This window comes from Heteronotia binoei, chromosome 10 (assembly GCF_032191835.1).
Source record: "Heteronotia binoei isolate CCM8104 ecotype False Entrance Well chromosome 10, APGP_CSIRO_Hbin_v1, whole genome shotgun sequence".
NCBI classification, from domain to species: domain Eukaryota; kingdom Metazoa; phylum Chordata; class Lepidosauria; order Squamata; family Gekkonidae; genus Heteronotia; species Heteronotia binoei.
In genome coordinates this window covers 88,249,134-88,271,451 of record NC_083232.1, presented here as the reverse complement: position 1 = coordinate 88,271,451, position 22,318 = coordinate 88,249,134, and the positions used below count along the sequence as shown (strand labels likewise).

The window sequence follows — 22,318 nt, the reverse complement described above, 5'->3', positions numbered from 1 at the left end:
AAACAAGCAGCCCATTAATTAACAGCTCGAGCTTTTTTTTTTTTTTTAAATTGCAGCCCACTCACTACAGCCCCATCCATCCCTTGGAAAGAAACGAGTTTCAATGTGACACAATTACAACCCAAGCAAGGTGGGGTTTCGGCAGCATTTGCTTGAGGAAATACAATACAGTGGAGGAGAGACCCAGGTACGCCTCCAAGCTCACAGTGTAGATTACAGCAATACGGACAGGAAAACAAATAGCAAACTGTGTAGTGTTATAATAGCAATTATATTGTAACAGCAACAAAGCCCTTAAAGGGAAACATCCATATCCAATTAGAAATACATATCACCTTGCTGCATAAAGAGTCCCATAACAAAGGTCGTCATCTTCCGTCACTATGTAAATAAGCCCAATAGAAGAATCAAGTCAATTCAAGGTACCGGTTTCGGTTTCAAAAACCTTCAACAGTCAAAGCTTTAGCTTTCCAGTTTAGTACATCAGTACATTTAGTACATTCTCCTAATTTGCTAGGAGAAGCAATTACCAGCCAGAAAATAATGGAACTTTTGTCCTAAACAGGAAGTATTGGTGCTTCAAATAGCAAGTTATCTTTTCTTTATGTGGCTTGAAGCCATGATGTACCAAACTGCAAAGCTAAAGCTTTGGCTGATGAAGGTTTTTTAAACCGAAACCGGTCCCTTGAATTGACTTGATTCTTCTATTCGGCTTATTTACATTGTGATGGAAGAAGACGACCTTTGTTATGAGACTCTTTATGCAGCAAGATGATATGTATTTCTGATTGGATATGGACGTTTCCCTTTAAGGGCTTTGTTGTTACAATATAATTGCTATTATAGTGCTACACAGTTTGCTATTTTTTCTATCCAAGCTCACAGTGGGCATATACCACATGGCATAGGCCAATGGTGGCTCCAGTCCCTTTGTGCTTTTCATCCAGTGGGAGTCACTCCCAAGTAGGTGTGTATAGCAGGGGTGGCCAACGGTAACTCTCCAGATGTTTTTTGCCTACAACTCCCATCAGCCCCCAGCCAGCATGGCCAAGGGCTGGGACTGATGGGAGTTGTAGGCAAAAAACATCTGGAGAGCTACCATTGGCAACCCCTGGTGTATAGGATCAGGACTGACATTTTGGGGATGGTCTTCTAATGGAAGGCCTAGTCTCCCACTATGGCGAGAGGTTTCCCAGCATTTTCCCCATTCCTAGGGTTTCCAGCCTCCAGGTGGTACTTGGAGAACTCCCACCACTACAACTGACTTACAGACAATCATTATCTGTTCCCCTAGAGAAAATGGCTGTTTTGGAGGGTGGAGCCTCTGGCATTATATCCTGCTGAGGCTCCTCCCCTCCCCAAACTCCACCCGCCCCAAGCTCCACCCATCAGATCTCCAGGTATTTCCCAACCTAGAGCTGGCAACTGTACTCATGCCCCACTATTGCTTCACAGGATGGCAAGGGAAGATGGCTTGCATGCATTGCTTCGCTTCTGGCACAAAACTGGAAGTGATGTAATCATGTCAGAGCAATCCTTTAGGATTTGCCCCAAACTCTATGGCTTAATCATAGAGTTTAACCATAGAGTTTTAGGTGAATTTTTGTAGTGCCCTGACATGATGACAAGTAGGGCTTTTTTTCCAAGCAGGAACGCAGTTCCGGCTGGCTTGGTGTCAGGGGGTGTAGCCTGATAAGCAAATGAGTTCCTGCTGGGCTTTTTCTAAAAATAAAAAAGCCCTGATGTTAACATTTCTTGTTTTGCACTGGAAGTGACATTGCATGTTGGGATAATGCTGGCAAGCCTGCCCCTGCCCCAACATTTCTCCTGGCAGGGAGAAATCCTATTTTCTAACACGACTTACTGTTGAACAGAAAACTGTGGTGGTTTACATAGCGCCTCTGTGTAGGCAGCAATGAATACAGATTTTTTTTTTTAATGTTTGATAAACAAGGACCATTCTTTCCCTTTACATTTATTTCTCCTACAATTTCAGGCGCACGGCACAATCCATGAGAAATGCACGGCTGAAAAATGCACACGCACAAACGCAGTGGCGCTATAAACATGAATTTTGCTTCTCCAGTCGCTGAGCTTCAACAGCAGGCCTATCATAGAAAATTAATTTGTTTTCTTTATTTATGCGCCCACTCAAACATATGTTAAAAACATGCCATGCATAACAAAGAGCACCTGTGGTTTCTTTCTTTAGAGCGGAAAGGTTTTGCAAACATAAAAGTGAGAAAGGCAACATCCAGGGACAGTTGGTATGTTTTTATGCGATGGGGAGGGATACTTCCTCTCTGTTTGTTATGTATGAGAGTCAATATTGTTAGCAATGGTGTTCCTGCCTGGCTCATTGGAGCCTGAAGGACTGAGCTTGGGGACTTGGGAACAATGGGCAGTAGGATCCAAATCCAGTCTGCCCTGCTCCAATCACGGCCCCCCCTGCCAGTTTGAATGACCAATAACGGGCTTGCATGGGAAGTGTTGTTTATAGTTGGCCCAGCAGGCCCCATTCTCCAGTCTTGTTAGTGCTGCCACCTACCATGCCTGTACTCAATAAAGAGCTTGTTATCACTACTACCTTGCCTCATCAATGCATAGAACCCACTATATTACACTGTTTAGTGTGCTATAATGGATAGGATGGTGGACTTGGCTGAATTCCCATCTCCCAGCCTGCCTACCAGTGACCCTTGGACCAATCTTCGGGATCAAGGTAGATGTGATTCAGAGATCAGTGATCAGGATCTCCTGTGGGCTCCTTTCCTAACATTTTGAAACAGGTGCAGGAGAAAGGACCTAAGTAATGCTAAATAAACTACCTCCCCCCCACAAAAAAAAAAAAAATCTTTTTTCAGTTTAAAACCCCTGAAAATGAAACGTGCACTCAGGTGAAAATATTACAGGTATACAGTCCCCAGCTGGCCGAACAGTTACTCGGGAAACTTGTATAAAATCAGGGTTAAATTTCTCTTAGCCCTGACCTGGTGTCAAGTTCCCAATAGCCCTTCAATAAAGAAGACTCTCCATGTAGTTGGGTAAGTGTTTACTGTAAGGGTCAGAAACCTGACACTGGACTTGTTGCCAGACTGCATCGAAAGTAATACACAACGGAACAGGTTCAGGTTATATACCCTTGCAATGGTCGTTAAAAGCGTGCCTGAACTTAGGGCGCAAAGACAGTTCAAATGTAGGTCACACACACACACACATTCACTACCAAGCTATCAACTAAACATCCAAGGGATGGAGTAACGACCTTGGTACTAAGATGTTTTCCCCAGCTCCTAGGAGGCCAATCTGGTTAACTTTTGATTTTGCAAGAGACTAAGCATTCTACTCACACCTTCCAGACACTACATCAAAGAGGACACAGATATTACATTGGAATCTGACATCTGGATGGCTGACGCTAAAGAGTCAAGCAGGGTCAGCCCTGGTCAATATTTGGATGGGAAGACCACAAGGAATTCCAGGGTTGCTATGCAGAGGCAGGGTTCATTTATGCTCTGAATCAGACAACCAGCTAGGTGGGCACGGACATATTATTACAACTGAGACTGCACTGGAACACAGCTGTGGATGCCTGGCCAAGGGATTCCAGTGCTCCTGGGGAGGGGAAGATATTGGCGGTGGGAGGGGGACAGAGTAGTGGGGGAAGGGGACCGAGACGAAACAGGGCTCAGCCCCCCTTCCAGTCTACTTCCCATTCCCAATGGTGACAGGTAGTGGAACCAGGAGGATTTGCCCACGCCCGTCATGTGGGTGTTATGCAACGCCAGGGTCTATAAATAATAAGACCGAGACTCTTAGAGACTTCCTGCTTCGGCAGGACGCAGGACCTGGCTTGCGTGACCGAGACCTGGGTGCAAGAGGGGGAGACAGTGGCTTCTCTCTCAGATGACCCCCCGAGTTACTCGGGGGAGGGGTGGCGCTATTCATACGGGAGGATTACTCCTTCCGGGCTCTCCCGGCCCCAACGATCAATGGCGTTGAATGTGCCGTCCTGGCGTGGGATGTCGGAGAGGGGTTGGCGATCTGGCTGGTGTACCGTCCACCTAATGCACCAGCCAGCGCCTTACCATCCCTGATGGAGGCGGTGTCGGGCTGGGCATTGGAGCACCTGAGGCTTGTGGTCCTGGGTGACTTCAATGTCCATGCCGATGACGCGGCCTCCAGTCGGGCAATGGACCTAGTGTCTTCCATGGCGACACTGGGACTCTTTCAATTTATCACGACTCCTACGCATCAGGCGGGACACACATTAGATCTGATCTTTGTGTCCGGGATTCAGGTGAGCGATATCGCAACGGAGGCGGTGCCATGGTCGGATCACCTAGCCCTCAAGGCCCGTATGGAGACGCCACACCAACCCTGTAAGGGCGGAGAGCCTATTTTGGCTCGCCCGCGGAGCCTGATGGACCCGGAACGGTTCCAGATGGCTCTTTGGGACCCCTGGCTCCCTGGCGATCCCCTTGACGCCCTAGTTGATGCCTGGCAAGATCGGCTAACTGGGGCAATCAACAAGATCACACCTCGATGTCCTCTGCGCCCTCGTTTGAAGCTGGCTCCATGGTACACCTCGGAGTTATGCCAGCTGAAACAAGGACTCAGACGACTAGAGAGGCAGTGGCGGTGCACTCGTGGCAAAGCGGTGAGAACATCTTATAGAACGCTTATGAGGTCATATGAGATGGCACTCAAGGCTGCGAAGAAAGATTACTTCGCAGCCAAGATTGCGTCTGCAAATTCGCGCCCGGCACAATTGTTCAAAATAATTGGAGATTTAACTACACTGCCCCAGGGCAGGCCAAATGTTAGAGAATTGGAAATAGGCTGTGAGGCTTTTGCGAATTTTTTTGCAGACAAAATCACGTCGCTCCACCAGGACCTGCCCATCACATTGGATACAGTATACGAACTGGAGGCTCCGTGCCTGTCTTCAGGTTTAGTTCTGGATCATTTCGACCCGCTCAGCCTGAACATAAGAACATAAGAGAAGCCATGTTGGATCAGGCCAACGGCCCATCAAGTCCAACACTCTGTGTCACGCAGTGGCAAAAAATGTTATATACACACATACACTGTGGCTAATAGCCACTGATGGACCTGTGCTCCATATTTTTATCTAAACCCCTCTTGATGGTGGCTATACTTGTGGCCGCCACCACCTCCTGTGGCAGTGAATTCCACATGTTAATCACCCTTTGGGTGAAGAAGTACTTCCTTTTATCCGTTTTAACCTGTCTGCTCAGCAATTTGAGGAAGTCGATGGAATTCTCTTCTCTGCACGCCCGGCAACTTGCGATTTGGACCCATGCCCCTCTTGGCTAATTAAATCTTGCCTGAGGGAGCTTAGATGTCCTTTACGGGACATGATAAATAGATCCCTCCTGGAGGGGTGTTTTCCAACGCCCTTAAAAGAGGCCTTGGTCTGCCCCCTTTGAAAAAAAGTACAGCAGACCCGGCCGAATTGGCAAATTACTGGCCGGTCTCGAATTTACCGTTTTTAGGTAAAATTATAGAGAGGGCAGTGGCGTTGCAGTTACAGGGTTTTCTGGATGACGCTTCCATCCTAGACCCTTGCCAGTCCGGCTTTTGCCCGGGTCATGGGAGGGAGACAGTGCTGGTCGCCTTGGTGGATGACCTCCAGCGGCATCTGGATCGAGGCGGTGTGGCGGTGCTGATGCTGTTAGACCTGTCGGCCGTGTTCGACATGGTCGACCATCGGCTGCTAACCCGCCGCCTCGCCGATGTTGGGGTTAGGGGGTCAGCCTTACAATGGCTTTCCTCCTTCCTTGAGGATCGGGGACAAAGGGTGGCAATCGGGGGTGAGCTCTCCCAGAGACGTACACTACATTGTGGGGTGCCTCAGGGAGCAGTTCTCTCGCCAATGCTATTTAATATCTATATGCGCCCCCTTGCCCAAATTGCCAGGAGGTATGGGCTTGGGTGTCACCAGTATGAAGATGACACCCAGCTCTATCTGCTAATGGACAGACGGCCTGGCTGCGCCCCAGAGAACTTGGACCTGGCACTGCAGGCTGTGGCAACTTGGGTAAGGCTGAGCGGGCTGAAACTGAATCCGGCGAAGACAGAGGTCCTTTGCTTGGGTTGGGGCACTCTGGGAGGGGAAATACCTCTCCCGGTCTTTGATGGGGCGCCGCTGAAAGCGGCGTGCCGAGTCAGAAGCCTGGGAGTCCTACTGGAGCCTTCATTATCAATGGAGGCCCAGATAGCAGCCGCTGCCAAGTCAGCCTTTTTTCATCTGAGGCGGGCAAGGCAGTTGGCCCCCTTCCTAGAGCGTCGGGACCTGGCAACAGTGATTCACGCAACGGTAACCTCGAGACTGGATTACTGTAATGCCCTCTACATGGGGCTGCCTTTGTGCCGAACCCAGAAGCTGCAGCTAGTGCAGAACGCAGCTGCCAGACTGTTGCTGGGGCTCCCAAAGCAGGAGCACATTCAGCCGGGGCTGCGTGAACTGCACTGGCTGCCAGTTATATACCGGATTCATTACAAAGTGCTGGTTATTACCTTTAAAGCCCTATATGGCCGAGGACCTGCCTACCTTAGGGACCGTCTCTCCCCGTATGAACCCCAGAAAGCACTGAGGTCAGCAGGGAAGAACCTGCTGACTATCCCCGGGGCAAAGGAGGTAAGACTCCAGAGTACCCGTATTCGGGCTTTCTCTGTTATGGCTCCTCAGCTGTGGAATCAGCTTCGAGACGAAATGCGGGCCCTGAGGGACTTTGAACAGTTCCGCAGGGCCTGCAAGACCATCTTGTTCCAAACGGCCTTCACCAGCTGAAACTACTAAACTACCAAGTAAACCTGCCAGCGATTATAGCACTAAATGTATTAATGTTTTTAGAATTTTAATGGATTTTAATTAATTGTAGTTAAATGTTATTTATTGTACAATGTATGTATTGAGTTTTTGCTGTTAGCTGCCCTGAGCCGCTTTGGTCGGGGAGGGCGGGATACAAATAAAATGTGACTATGGCTGACTGACCTCTGAATTTCTCTTTGCCTTGAAAGCCCTACAAGGTTGCTGTAAGTCAGCTGTGACTTGATGGCACCTTATACACAAATTTCTCTGCCTCTCTCCTTACACATGGGAATATGTAGGAAGAAGAAGAAGACGGTAGATTTATACCCCGCAGTTCTCTCTGAATCAGAGTCTCAGAGTGGCTTACAATCTCCTTTATCTCCTTCCCCCACAACAGACACCCTGTGAGGTGGGTGAGGCTGAGAGAGCTCTCCCAGAAGCTGCCTTTTCAAGGACAGCTCTGTGGGAGCTATGGCTGACCCAAGGCCATTCCAGCAGCAGCAAGTGGAGGAGTGGGGAATCAATGATGTAACCTGCTCTGAGTCTGTTCTATGGGAAGGGCGGGCTAAAAAAAATCAGATAAAATAAATAAATAAATAAACCTGGTTCTCCCAGATAAGAGTCTGCACACTTAACCACTACACAAAACTGGCTCTTGGGGTAGCCCAAGACAACTTGATTAATCTTCACAAGTGAGTGGGGATTTGAAGCCAGCACTCCACAGTGCAAACCTGATACTTCACCCTCTCTACCCCAGAAGATGAGAAACGCTGGCTATCTTCGATGCCCCTTATCAGTATCAATTAATGCGTCCAAACCTTCAATAAAACCGGAATGAATAACAAACTTCTCCCTCTCAAAAGCGGCCTGACATTTCATAAATGACTCAAAAATATTCTTATGGTGAGGCTCCAGTCTCATAAAGCTGGGTTACATTTAAATTATGCGCTAACCCATTATTTATAGTCTCAAGGACATAACTCGGAAACTACAGCTCCCAACCGGGGAAACGTCTAAAGAAGGGCTGTGAAATTATATTGCAATTTTCCCAGCTTCAACGGCAGATTATTCTGAGAACGTATATAATAAATAATGATGCTATGCAAATAAGCTTTCCCTCAAATGATGGGGGACTGGGATACAACACTACAAATTTCAATAAAAAAGCAAGGGTGGTTTACAAGATAATGATAGTTCTTACTGACAGAAGACTACATGGTTCCCCATTGAATGCAAACTACAATTTAAGTCAGGAGGCTGTGCTGGTAAAATGGATTACTGAAATTCGAAGGTAAAGGCAGAGAAATCCATAACACTGCATGAGGGGAAAAAAAATGCTATTACTAGCATTGAATTGACAACCGGTAGCATATGGAAAAAGGGAATTTAATCATGCACGAGATGTGCAAAAAATGCTACTGCATCCCCTCCCCTCCCCAAAAAAAGATAAATTACTGAAATGAAACAAAGAAAGAAGTTATCCGAAATGCATTGTCCTTCTTCAGAACTGGTTTTTTTTTTATTAAGTTGAAGGGCTCAATTATATTTTGTGCGGCGGTCGCTGTGCACAGACGTGTGTCAGAGCACGGGGTCTGATGATAACTGCGAAGGTTGAAGCGTAAACTTAGAGACCTAGAAAGTTGATTTCATCATGACTGACAGGGCGTTTTCGCACTGACCTTCAAGTGGCGCAACCACCCTCTTCACACCGGAGGATCTGCCCGGATTTCGCACAAGAAGCGCCGGCGCACCCAAAAGAGCCGGCTACTTCTGTCGCGAAACCCGCTCAAACGGAAACCGCCAAGAAGCAGGAAAACGTTTGAGCGGGTTTCGCGACGGAAGTAGCCGGCTCTTTTGGGTGCGCCGGCGCTTCTTGTGTGAAATCCGGGCAGATCCTCCGGTGTGAAGAGGGTGGTCGCGCCACTTGAAGGTCAGTGCGAAAACGCCCACAGTGAAATCAAGCCATGTGCCATATGTAGCCTGCAAATGGACTTTACCAAGGCTTAGTGCTACTAATTAAAATATTTGCGCTATAAAAGAAGAAGAAGAAGATATTGGATTTATATCCCGCCCTCCACTCCGAACAGTCTCAGAACGGCTCACAATCTCCTTTCCCTTCCTCCCCCACAACAGACAGACTGTGAGGTAGATGAAGATATTGGATTTATATCCCGCCCTCCACTCCGAACAGTCTCAGAGCGGCTCACAATCTCCTTTCCCTTCCTCCTCCACAACAGACAGACTGTGAGGTAGATGAAGATATTGGATTTATATCCCGCCCTCCACTCCGAACAGTCTCAGAACGGCTCACAATCTCCTTTCCCTTCCTCCCCCACAACAGACAGACTGTGAGGTAGATGAAGATATTGGATTTATATCCCGCCCTCCACTCCGAACAGTCTCAGAGCGGCTCACAATCTCCTTTATCTCCCTCCCCCACAACAGACACCCTGTGAGGTGGGTGGGGCTGGAGAGGGCTCTCCCAGCAGCTGCCCTTTCAAGGACAACCTCTGCCAGGGCTATGGCTGACCCAAGGCCATTCCAGCAGGTGCAAGTGGAGGAGTGGGGAATCAAACCCGGTTCTCCCAGATTAAGAGTCCGCACACTTAACCACTACACCAAACTGGCTCTCCAGATCAAATATGGACAGAGGTGGCCCTGCCACTAGGCAAATTAGACATTTGCCTAGGGCACTGGGACGGGGGACCAAACTGGGCCCTCCCCCTCCTGGTGCCATAGGCAAATGCCCTGGCCGCTGCCCACAACCTGCCATCCTCCTCCATGATGGCGCCATGCCGCGCCTTGCTGCCTGTACCCTTCTGCCTCCCTGGGGGCACACGTGGTGAAGTATGGTGGGGAGGGCGACGAGGCGGCTCCCAGCCTCTGTTCTGCGGTGATCTCTTTAAGTGCCGCAGACAGCTTGCACACCAGCCTGCTGGCTTTGCTTCGCCTCCCTTCCGGAATCAGAAGGGAGGTAAAGCAGCTGGTTGCAGTGCTTAAAGAGAGCACCAACAAACAAAGGCTGGGAGCCGCCTGAGCGCCTCCCAGCTGTACTTCCCCACGTGCACCCCTGGGGGGCGGAAGAGTGTGGATGGCAGGGGTGGTGCCACGGAGGAGGGGCATGGGGGGCTTTGCCTAGAGCACCATGCGCCCCAGGGCCACCCCTGAATATGGAAGGCAATCATGCTTTCAAGGAGGCATGGCATTCAGGGGCACCGATGGAAAGGGTGCCCCTGAAAATTAAACAACTTCATTTTATTTATCTTTGGTTCAATAAGCAGGGTTGTAGTTTAAGAACATAAGAGAAGCCATGTTGGATCAAGCCAATGGCCCATCCAGTACAACACTCTGTGTCACACAGTGGCCAAATTTATATATATATACACACACACACACACACACTGTGGCTAATGGCCACTGATGGACCTCTGCTCCATATCTTTATCCAAACCCTTCTTGAAGGTGGCCATGCTTGTGGCCCCACCACCTCCTGTGGCAGTGAATTCCACATGTTAATCACCCTTTGGGTGAAGAAGTACTTCCTTTTATCCGTTTTAACCTGTCTGCTCAGCAATTTCATCGAATGCCCACGAGTTCTTGTATTGTGAGAAAGGGAGAAAAGTACTTCTTTCTCTACTTTCTCCATCCCATGCATTATCTTGTAAACCTCTATCATGTCACCCCGCAGTTGACGTTTCTCCAAGCTAAGATGGGGGTCTCTGACAAATGATGGGGGTCTGAGATTTGAGATGGGGGTCTCCGACAAATAGCCTGTGAACTACCGGCAGCTCACCAACCGCCACAGAGTAGTTGTTGCCTCTAGAGCAATCAAGATGGGTAGGCATGTTAGCCTCTGCAGTGCCAGAAAAGAGCAAAATCCTTAAAGACTCACAACGTTTGTGGCAGGGGAGGAGCTTTTGTGAGTCACTGCTGGTATCTGAAGAGGTGAGCAATGACTTATTTTATTTTATTTCATTTGTATCCTGCCCTCCCCTGACAGGCTCAGGGCGTCTAGCGACAATTAAAACAACATTGTGCTACAATAAAATCACTAAAACATTTCATACAACTTCGTACAGATCAGAATGTTCCATTCAGTTTCAGTTTCATTCCTTACAATCCAAGATGGTGTGGTTAGCTGTTATTGAGCACTGCATATAATGATGTTGTTAGATGTTGTTTGGCTTTCTACGTTTATATTGGGATGAGTTCAAATGCCGCTGCTGTGGGATGGTGGAATAGTGGTCGCCTCTCCTTTAGACATTAAACGCCAGCCTAAACAATTCTGTCTTGCAGGCCCTGCGGAATCGTGCCAAGTCCCGCAGGGCCCTGATGTTTTCGGGGTGGGCGTTCCACAGGGCAGGGGCCACCACCGAAAAGGCTCTGGCTCTAGTGGTGGACAGCTGAGCTTCTTTTGGCTCAGGGATCATGAGAAGATTTTGTGAACTTGATCGGAGTGCTCTCTGAGACTCATATGGGGAAAGGCAATCCTGAAGGTAGACAGGTCCTAGGCCATATAGGGCTTGTTTGACTTAAAAAACTCATCCCCTGTCACAAACTTTATTACTTTTTTTCTGGTGTTCTTGCTCTTTTCTATGCTGGTTGGCCCCTGTAGAAAATGGAACTGTGGACTAGATGGGAGGCAAGGTCATAGTTTGCCTAAAGTGTCAGAAAACCTTGGGCTGACCCTGGATGGGTAACCATATGAAGTAAATTTGGACTTGTGGGTCACCATACGAAAAAAATTGGAAGGAATCATCACTCTAGAAGACCTAGGAAAAGATTGCTGTCCCAAAAACCTGCTGTACGCTGCTTTTATTGAGCTTTTATTTCATAGGATTTTGCTCTGTGCTACTTAGCTGGTAGCTTCATTTCTGGTGCTCTTCTGTTTCTAAGACAGAACAAAACTCATTAGCATGCCCGACAGGAGCAAGGAGTACCTTAGGGTATTTTTCATCATTCAGAAGTAGCTGTCATTAAAGAAAAGGCTGGTGACTCCTGTCTAGGATTGCCAGTCCCCAGGTAGGAGTGGAGAATCCCATGATTTCATGCAGTCCTTTCCACCGCAGGCCAGCTGGCCAGTGGGGGAAACCTCAGTCTCAAACAGTGACATTGCCAATGTAATGAGAGCATGCAGAAGTGACATCATCACATTGGCAACGTCACAAAAGGAAGCTCTGGTTTGAGGGTAAAACTCTATGGTTTGAGGGCAAATTTACCACAGAGTTTTGCCCTCAAGCCAGAGCATCCCATGTGATGTCACCAACATAATGACATCACTGTCATGTGACATCATTGCATCAGTGACATCACTGTTTGGAGTGCAGACTAGGTGGCTCCCATAGGCAGTCGGCTACCTGACCTACTCGTACGTGCTGGGCCCGCCTTCGCTACCCAAAGAAGTCTCTGAGCAGCTTAAAATCTCCTTTCCCTTCCCCTCCCCATAACAGACACCCTATGAGGTAGGTGGAGCTGAGAAAGCTCTAATAGAAATTGCTCTTGAGAGGAACAGCTCTGTGAGAACTTGTGACTGATTCAGGGTCACATCAGCAGGTGCACGGGGAAGAGTGGAGAATCAAACCCGGTTGCCCCAGATAAGATTCCGCACACTTAACCACTACACCAAACTAGCTCTCATCCTTTCTGCATCATTTTCCAGAGCTTTAATAGCCTCGGGCGGGGGGAATTATCTGCCCCATTTTTCAGCTGCATGGGCAGTATCACAGAATTTGATCTTTTCCCCATAGATGAAGGAGTAAATCTATCTCTGGACAATACCATTTCAGAGTCACGTAGGGGGCTGACACGATGAAACGTTTCTCCCTATAAACAATCCACCTGCATACAGAAAACTGTCCTGATAGGGAGACGACTAGACTAGAATCCTTCTTCCCGATCTAGTTTTGAAACTTATTTATAAGGAGGAACATTCAGTTACCTGAGTCCCACCTGAAGCGGTACAGTGGAAAAACAGGCTTCTTTGTTCATCTGCTGTTTATGAGGATGTGCCTATAATTAGCTTGTTTACAGCAGATTCATGCTGGGCCTTTTAAACCTGGGTACAAAAGGTATCTCTGTTTAAATAACAAAACTCTTGTGATTCGAGAAGAACTATCCATTATAAACGGCACACATATTGTTAAATGGATGGTTCTGTCTAGACCTTGCAAACAAGGGAGCTGGATTCCTTCTGGAGCTCTCCTTCAGTGTTTGCTGCAAACAACTTACCTCTTTTAATGAAGGCACGACTGATACTCCATCTTTTTTGTTTTAACTATTTAAACTTTGATCGGTTTGGACCCGAGGTCAGAAATTAAATTATGGATTTAGCTTGAGTCACCTCTTGCTCTAAGATTATCATAGCCTATTGCTGTCAATATTACAGAGCAAAAGCAGATTTGGAATTACAGGCTGTGATCACACACACTAAATAATGCACTTTCAGTCCACTTTCCAACTGGATGTTGCCAGTTCACACAGTAAAATCCAGTTAGAAAGTGCATTGAAAGCGCATTATTTAGTGTGTGTGATCACAGTCATAATGTGACAAATAGAGCATCCATAAAGACTTCTAGGGACATCCATCACTATTTCATCTCTCCTTTCCCTTCCCATATCCTCTCCTCTTTTTCTACTTCCTTCTCTCCTCCCTCTCTCTGCCTCTTCTTCCGCTTTCCCTCTTTCCTTCCCACTGGTAGTCAATATGTAAAGTGTTGGTGGTCAGGCCTGGTTGTGCTGTGGGATACCTACAAAAATTTGTGGGAGAAACTTCACTTTTTTGTATACCCCCCTCCTTACATTATTTCCTCTTTCCCCCCCTCCTAATAGTTCCTGTATCTTCAGCCTTCCATGTTTCCTTCTCTCCTCCCCACTCACCAGTCAATTTTTATCTGCCTCCCATCTTCAGCTACATTTATTATTTATTTACTTCATTTATACCCTACCTTTCCCCGCAAGGGGGACACTAAGCGGCTTATATCATTCTCCTCTCAACAACCCTATGAGGTAGGTTAAGCTGACAGCGTATGACTGACAAAATCCCCAGGCAAATTTTGATGGTAGAGCAGGGATCCAGAGCAGGGATGTCGAACCCATTTGTTATGAGGGCCGGATCTGACATAAATGAGACCTTGTTGGGTCGGGTCATGTCGGGTTGGGCCGAGCCATGTTGGGCCAGTTGCTCAGGGGCCTGATAGGAGCCCTCTATGGGCCTGATTCGGCCCCCAAACTGCATGTTTGACACCCCTGATCTAGAGCATGATAGAGCATGGTAGAGCAGGGATTTAGAGCAGTAACCAAGGCCTAAATGTTGGCAGTACTATTGTGATTGCCTAGCAACAACCACAGAGGACATTTGTTTCTTAAAACTATGGCAGTTATTATTTATTTTATTTTGGGAAGGTTAATGTTAAGTGTTTTTCAGATTTGTAGAAAAATCAGTCTGGGCTGTTCATGATCCCAGTTTCTAGAAGTAGCAGCAGATGGGTCTATGATGAGAATTTATATATATTGTTTGTGCTTAGGCTTCCCAATCCCCAGGTCCCAGAGGGGGATCCCCCGGTTTTACAGGCTTCCCCCCGTCCCCAGCCAGCTGGTCAGCGGGGGAAGCCCCTCCCACACAGCCACCATGTACCTCTAGATCTCCGGCAGGACCTGCAAACAGGTCCGGTTTTAAAATGTGTGTGTTCCTTTAAATTGGAGAAGGAAGCAGGAAGTACTTCATAGAGAAGGGTTAGCAATATAAGACCTCGTCAGAGTGCAGCCCCTCATTGTTTTGCTTTCGTTTCAGACAAGTGAGTGTGTGTGTAAAAGAGAGCAGCGTAGCCCCTGTACTTTCCAGACCTCGTTTTATAGGTACCAGAGACAGTTAAGTGTGTGTGTGAGTGAGAGAGAGAAAGCGGGGGGAGGGGGGAGGGGAGGGACCTCTATTATTCCCTAAGGAGACTTATTCTCATAGGAAATAATGGAAATTGATCAGCCGGTATCTGGGGCTCTGGGGGAGCTGTTTTTTGAGGTAGATGCACCAAATTTGCAGCATAGCATCCAGTACCTCTCCCCCATACCCCCAAGTTTCAAAAAGATTGGACCGGGGGGTCCAATTCTATGTGCCCCAAAAGAAGGTACCCCTATCCTTCATTATTTCCTATGGAGGGAAGGGATTTAAAAGATGTGTGGTCCTTTAAAATGTGATGACCAGCCTTAACCAGTGTTTTAGGGTGGAGTCCACAGCAGAACATTTAAGAACTCCACTCTAAAACACTTACTTATGGACTTGGTTATGGCTGGTTCCTATGTAGAAATGTTTAAGTGTATAATTTGGGAGAGCACAAATACCTTATTCTTCCTTTGTTCTTCATTTTGTCTTATATTTGCACTAAATCAACAGCATGTACACACAATGAGAGTGTGAATATTTATTGTTGACCAGTGATTTGCTTATTTTCCTATTTTCTCCAGGGGAGCTGATCTCTGCCAGCTGCAGATCAGTTGCAAAAGTGGAAGATTCTCAGGTCCCACCTGGAGGCTGGCAACCCTACAGCACTACTGGAATACATTGGAGTTATGTAAGAACACTTCAATGTTAAGGCCTACCCAGAGAACTTCTGGATTGATTGTGCCCTAAACACAGGGCTCACTTTGTAACAGGAGCTCCTTTGCATATTAGGCCACACACCCCTGCTGTAGCCAGTCCTCCAAGAGCTTACAGTAGGCCCTGTAAGAAGAGCCCTGTAAGCTCTTGGGGGATTGGCTACATCAGGGGTGTGTGGCCTAATATGCAAAAGAGCTCCTGCTGCAAAGTGAGCTTTGCCACACTCATTAGAATCCAGGTATTTATAATAATGTTGGTTTAAATCCAGCCACAGTATATTTTTCACCAGGGCTTTTTTTGTAGCAGGAACGCCTTTGCATATTAGGCCACAGCCCTCTTATGTAGCCAATCCTCCAAGAGCTTACAGGGCATACAGGGTCTACTGTAAGCTCCAGGAGGATTGGCCACATCAGGGGTGTGTGGCCTAGTATACAAATGAGTTCCTGCTACAAAAAAACCATGTTTTTCACTGTATCTTACCCAATCCCTCTTTCTAAGACAACCTCCTTTCCACACACAGCTTTTATAAATGCACAGCCCATGATACTCTGCATAGCAATTTTGGTGGTCAAAGAAGATTTCTCCTTCCCTTTTCCCCAGCACCCAATACTTGTCGATGTGCTCAGAGACCAAGAGGGTGATTCTTAGCGACGCAAGAATGAAGGCTGTACACAGTAGTTGTAAAACCACTATATACATTTATTTACACCACCTCACTCTCCTGACTGACAATATGCTCCGCTGCACTCCAACTCCTTTAACCCACAATCACCACAGTTGCTCTGTACATTTATATATGGGACAGCCAATCAGCAACTTGCTGTGTCATGCTGACTCTGCTGGCTGATGCAATCCTTCTGGCAGCCAGCCACCTGCTGTCATGTAGATCATCTAAGCCTCCAGATCTACTTTCAGTTCTGCAGCACATGCTATAAGCTGTCTTTTTACACATAATAGTGACAATACTCTGCAGCTAAACCACAGAGTTTGGGCATATGCTAGAGCATCACTCCTATCCAATGACATCACTTCTGGTCACATCAGTGACATCACTAGTGACCCTCCACCACATAAGTCTCCTACCCACCACAATGTTAAAGTCCCTTTAGCTTAATCAAAAGTCTGAGCTGGAAAGGATTTGATTTCTGTTTAAAAGACAAAATTTCAACTATGATTCAGATCAGATTTACTTGAAGCGAATGTAATTGGGACTAAAAATGATGCTGGTCTAAAATCCCTCCCTAGTTGTGCTTATAGCAGTAACATCCTTGGAGAGAACACCAGTATCTTATATGTAACAACAAATTTTCTTCATTAAGATAAGGAACTGATAAAATTGACAAACCATAGTTTTTGGGTCTACTCTGTCTGTCTGTCTGTCTGTCTATCATCTATCTATCTATCTATCTATCTATCTATCTATCTATCTATCTATCTATCTATCTATCTATCTATCTATCTATCTATCTATCTATCTATCTATCTATCTATCTATCATCTCTTTAGATTTCTATCCAATTCCGCCCTCTCTGCAAGCAAACTCAGGGTGGCTAACAGTCAGTTCAAAAGAAAAGATGCTTCCAATAGCCGCCCTGAGCCTGCCTTGGCGGGGAGGGCGGGATATAAATAAAAAGTATTATTATTATTATTATTATTATTATTATTATTATTATTATTATTATTATTATTATTATTATTATTATTATTATTATTATTATAGAAGTTACAAAGGAGGCACTATTGTTTCTAGCTTTACTGTCTCTTTGGCACAGTTTAGGAAAAGAAATGAAGGGCATAACATGGCTACATCCAGTTTTTCCAAGTGGCAGTCATTAGAGTGAGAATCAGTTCTCAAACAATGGAGGGAAGGAGATTCTTATTAAAATTCATTAATCCTATCCCCCGAGCAATAGCAAAAGGGGTTGTCCCTTTTGGATTGCTGTCCCTTCCCCTTTAATTTGAGAGCAGGTAGGGATGGAGAAAGCTGGGATATGGGAGTGTCATGCCCTGCATTTCTTTCATTAAATTTTATCAGGGAGGCACAAAGGTAGGGTTGACGCCTCCAGGTTGGGAAGTACCTGGAAATTTGGGAAGGTGGAGCATGGGGAGGAAGGGGTTGTGGATGATTTCAATGGGGTATAATGCCATATGTAAGGAGCCCCATGGCGCAGAGTGGTAAAGCTGCAGTACTGCAGTCTGAACTCTCTGCTCACAACTTGAGTTCGATCCCGGCGGAAGCTGGTTTCAGGCAGCCAGCTCAGGTTGACTCAGCCGTCCATCCTTCCGAGGTCAGTAAAATGAGGACCCAGCTTGCTGGGGGGAAAGTGTAGAAGACTGAGGAAGGCAATGGCAAACCACCCCATAAAAAGTCTGCCGTGAAAACGTTGCGAAACTGGTGCTTGCACAGGGGACTACCTTTACCTTTATAATGCCATATAGTCCACTTTCCAAAATGGCCATTTTCTCCAGCTGAACTAATCTCTGTCACCTGAAAATTTGTTGTAATCCCAGGAGATCTCCAGCCAGCACCAGGAGGTTGGCAGCCCTACATAAAGGAGAGATCTGGCAGCAAACTATTCTCATCATGTCTGCTGAAGTCTCCAGGAAGCAGATAGCTCTGGCAATAACAATTTCTGCACCACACATCAAAAGTTGCTGCTGACAAGATCATAGAATCTTAGAGTAGGAAGGAACTTTCAGGGACATTTAGTCCAACCTTATGCACAATGCAAGCAATTCACAAGTACCTCCGCTCCCCAGCTCCGATGGCTCCTATCAGAACTCAGGACCCAGTACCAATGAGTATAGAAACCGAAATGCCAACCCAACCTTTTCCATTTACAACAATCCGCAATAAACAGAAAGTCTATTGGTGTTTTGTGAAGAAACCTTTTGGAGTTTTGAAGAGATAGCACTGAAGAATGCATTTTTCACTGCCTACTAGTACTCATGTGCACTTTCTCACTGCTAAATCTGATCTAAAAATAAGGAACACAAGCCAAGATTCCTGGCATTTTTTCCATTTGGGTCTGGCACAGGAGTTTTTTGAATAGTTACTCAACCTTTCAGCGTTTGCTTGCTTATCTTCAAAATGGGGAGCATTCTGCTTTTCTATCTTACTGGGCTCTTTAGAGAATAAATGTTTCTTTTTCCTCCTCTCTCTCTGTCAGCTTTTAAGATGTGAAGCACTGAACATTCTTTAAAAGCAAGCCAGAAACAGGCGAAAGCAAAAGTTTGCAATGAATCCCAAGCATAGTGGATTTTCCCCTGGAAGTCTGGCAAACGGCAAAGTTCTGTAACTTAATGCTGCTGTGTCCCACCGCAGTCTTTTTAAGACACAGTATCTCAAACAAATCGGGGGCATGGGGAACAGAGGCATGAATGGTTAAGGGTATGTATAGCGCAGCACAAATAGGACACCAACAGTTCAATCCTAAACAGAATTACACCCTTCAGTGGAAACAGAAGGGTGTAATTCTGTAGTGTATAGGATTGCCTTGCAAGAGACTTAGACCAATTTCACACTAGACCTTTAATCCTGGTTTAGCCCTGTCCCTAAACTGACATTTTACACTAAAATCATAGAATCACAGAGTCATAGAGTTGGTTTATCTGATTCTATGATTCTACTGTAGAATCATACACCAGTATCTTATATGGCTGGGGACAGGGCTAAACCAGGGTTAAAAGCCTAGTGCAAAATTGGTCTTACTGTTATTCTAAGGAATCTCTCTCTCTCTCTCTCTGTATCTGCTATCATTTATCTATCATTCCATCCACGCACCCACAGGGGTCATTTTGTAGAAAAAGAGGTGAAGGAGCTCATTTGCATATGCCACACATCACCGGAAGGTGTTCTAAATCACATCAGTTTAACATCTACCTTAAAATGTTTCTTGAATTAGAATTGTCCTAATAAAACCTTACTCCCATCATACTTTTAAAATTACTTTCTCCTATGTGGCCACGGTGGCATGAGGAAGGTTTCCATTACATATGAACATATGAAGCTGCCTTGGTCCCTCAAAGTCAGTATTGTCTTCTCAGACTGGCAGCAGCTCTCCAGGGTCTCAAGCTGAGGTTTGTCACACCTATTTGCCTGGACCCTTTTTAGTTGGAGATGCTGGGGATTGAACCTGGGACCTCCTGCTTACCGAGCAGATGCTCTACCACTGAGCCACTGTCCCTCCATTCATCTGCTTTAGATGTTTTGGTTATTTTTTGTGGGGGAAAACATTAGAAAGTTTGTCAAATCTTAGAGTTCAGCAAAATTCCCACAGGGGGTTTGAATAATGGAGCCCAGAAGCAAGTATTTTTGTTGTGGGACAGGGGGTAAGAAATAAAGAGCACAATAAAATGTAGAGCTTCCAGAGTTCCACTCCTGTGAGCTCCTGCCCATAATGAGGCATGCATCCATCCATCCATCCATCCATCCATCCATCCATCCATCTATCTATCTATCTATCTATCTATCTATCTATCTATCTATCTATCTATCTATCTATCTATCTATCTATCTATCTATCTATCTATCTATCTATCTATCTATCTATCTATCTCTGTCAACTTGCACACCTTATCACATCCTTTTAATTATTTTAGTTGAGCTGGAAAACAAGTCACTAATGCAACATTTTTAGCAACAGTCATGATTCACTAAAAGTGACAAACCCATCATTTACAATTCACCCTTCTTGTATCATTTTCTCTTTTTCATCAGAACAGAGTTTCGGTGGAGAAATAACTCACACAACAGCAGCAAATATATGGACAAGCTCTGTCTACCAGGTGTACGTAAATAAATTTATGAAATGAGCCCAGGGATGACACCTGCTTTGCAGTGCAGTTGCATTTGTAGCACGTACAGTTGCTTCCTGTCTTGATCAACTCCGCTTCCACAAAATGGGAAAGAAGATGCCTGCACTGCTCCATTTTCGGATAGTCAGGTCAAGTAAACTCTGTACACAAGATTAAAAGACTTGGCATCGAAGCAGGAACTCCTTCCAAAATGGTTAGTTTATCCTTAATAAGATATATACTTATATATGTATTTAACATAAGAACATAAGAGAAGCCATGTTGGATCAGCCCAATGGCCCCTCCAGTCCAACACTCTGTGTCACAGGAGAACATAAGAGAAGCCATGTTGGATCAGGCCAATGGCCCCTCCAGTCCAACACTCTGTGTCACAGGAGAACATAAGAGAAGCCATGTTGGATCAGGCCAATGGCCCATCCAGTCCAACACTCTGTGTCACACAGTGGCAAAAAATTTACTTATTTATTTATTTATCTATGGACTGACTGACTGATTGATGATTGATCGGCGAACTAGACATTATCTTAAATGCTAAATAAGATGTTCTACAAAGTTATATATACCAGGGCTGGCCAACGGTAGCTCTCCAGATGTTTTTTTGCCTACAACTCCCATCAGCCCCAGCCAGCATGGCCAATGGCTGGGGCTGATGGGAGTTGTAGGCAAAAAAAACATCTGGAGAGCTACCGTTGGCCACCCCTGATATATACCATAGTACTTTATGCACAGTAGAATTTTGTTATGTGTGGAATTAATCTACTTGATACTACTTCATCCAACAAAGTTCTGTATAACTTGGAATTTTAAAAATAAACTTACAATATATATTTTTTAAAAAATAAACTCTTTGATAGGGTTGCCAGCTCCGGGTTTGAAACACCCGGAGATTTTTTTTTTTTTTGGGGGGGGGGAGTCCTGAGGGCAGTGAGGTTTGGGAAGGGGAGGGAGTTCAAAATGGTATAATGCCACCTTTCAAAGTGGCCATTTTCTCCAGGTGAACTCCGTCACCTGGAGATCAGTTATAACACCAGGAGATCTCCAGCTATCATACGAAGGTTGGCAATCCTACTCACTGATGACCCCATCAAGCAAAATCCTGTGTCAGTGTTCCACTTTCAGGCTCTTAAGTATTAAAATTAGCACTCTTCCATTTTGGTGGTATCCTCTAATGTTATGAATGATTACTTCAAAATCCCTTTCCTGCAATTTCCTCCCCATCCAGATTGTGGGTTTTTTGTGTGTGTCTATATTTTGTGTCTATATTTGCTTTTAATTAGATGGTTAAAAAAGGTCTTATCCACCTCTTTCTTTCTCTCTCAAACATTTTACTTCCACTCCCTTTCCAAATTTACGCAAGATTAATTTTTAACAATTACATTTCCTGGCCAATGTTGAATCCCATCTCTCCATCCCTACCTTGTTTCCTAGACTAGCAAAACTAGCGACAGACAATCTATGGGCACACACTGGTTTGTAGATACATTGATATGTTTTAAAAGTTCTTATATCTCACTGTGCCCCATTGAAATACACACTTGAAGGCATACACATTTTCCACCAGTCCAGTCTTTTGTCTGGTACTCACACTACTTTGTACTTCACACTAGGGCTGCCAATCCCCCGGGCCAGGCGAGGGTTCTCCTGCCCCGGAGGTTCCCAACTGGCCGGCCCAGGGAACCTCCTCTGAGATTGCTAGCGCAATGATGTCACCCGGAAGTAACGTCATCGTGCCAGTGATGCTGCATGCCGGTTGCTCTAGGCATTTTCAGGAAAACTCTATGGTTTTCCCGGATGCTCTAGCAATTTGGGAGAGAAAACTCTATGGTGTAAAATTGCTAGAGTGTCCAGGAAAACCATAGAGTTTTCTTGGAAATGCCTAGAGCGGCCGGCACGCAGTGTCACCGATGCGCAGTGTCACTTCCAGGTGATGTCACTGCACTGCACGTACGTTGCACACGCAAAAAAGGTCCCCCGCCAGAAGCTGCAGGGGATTTAGCAATCTTAATTCACACAATACACATGAATACTCATGAAGCTAGCTGTCTAACATTGGATCAGATCACTGCTCTATC

At 45.8% G+C, this 22,318-nt stretch overlaps 1 protein-coding gene across 1 annotated transcript in view; it reads right to left on the bottom strand.

Moving 5' to 3' along the window:
• The window catches only part of CNTNAP2 (contactin associated protein 2), a 1,690,081-nt gene that overhangs the window by 609,451 nt on the left and 1,058,312 nt on the right, over positions 1-22,318 (bottom strand). The window lies entirely within an intron of this gene.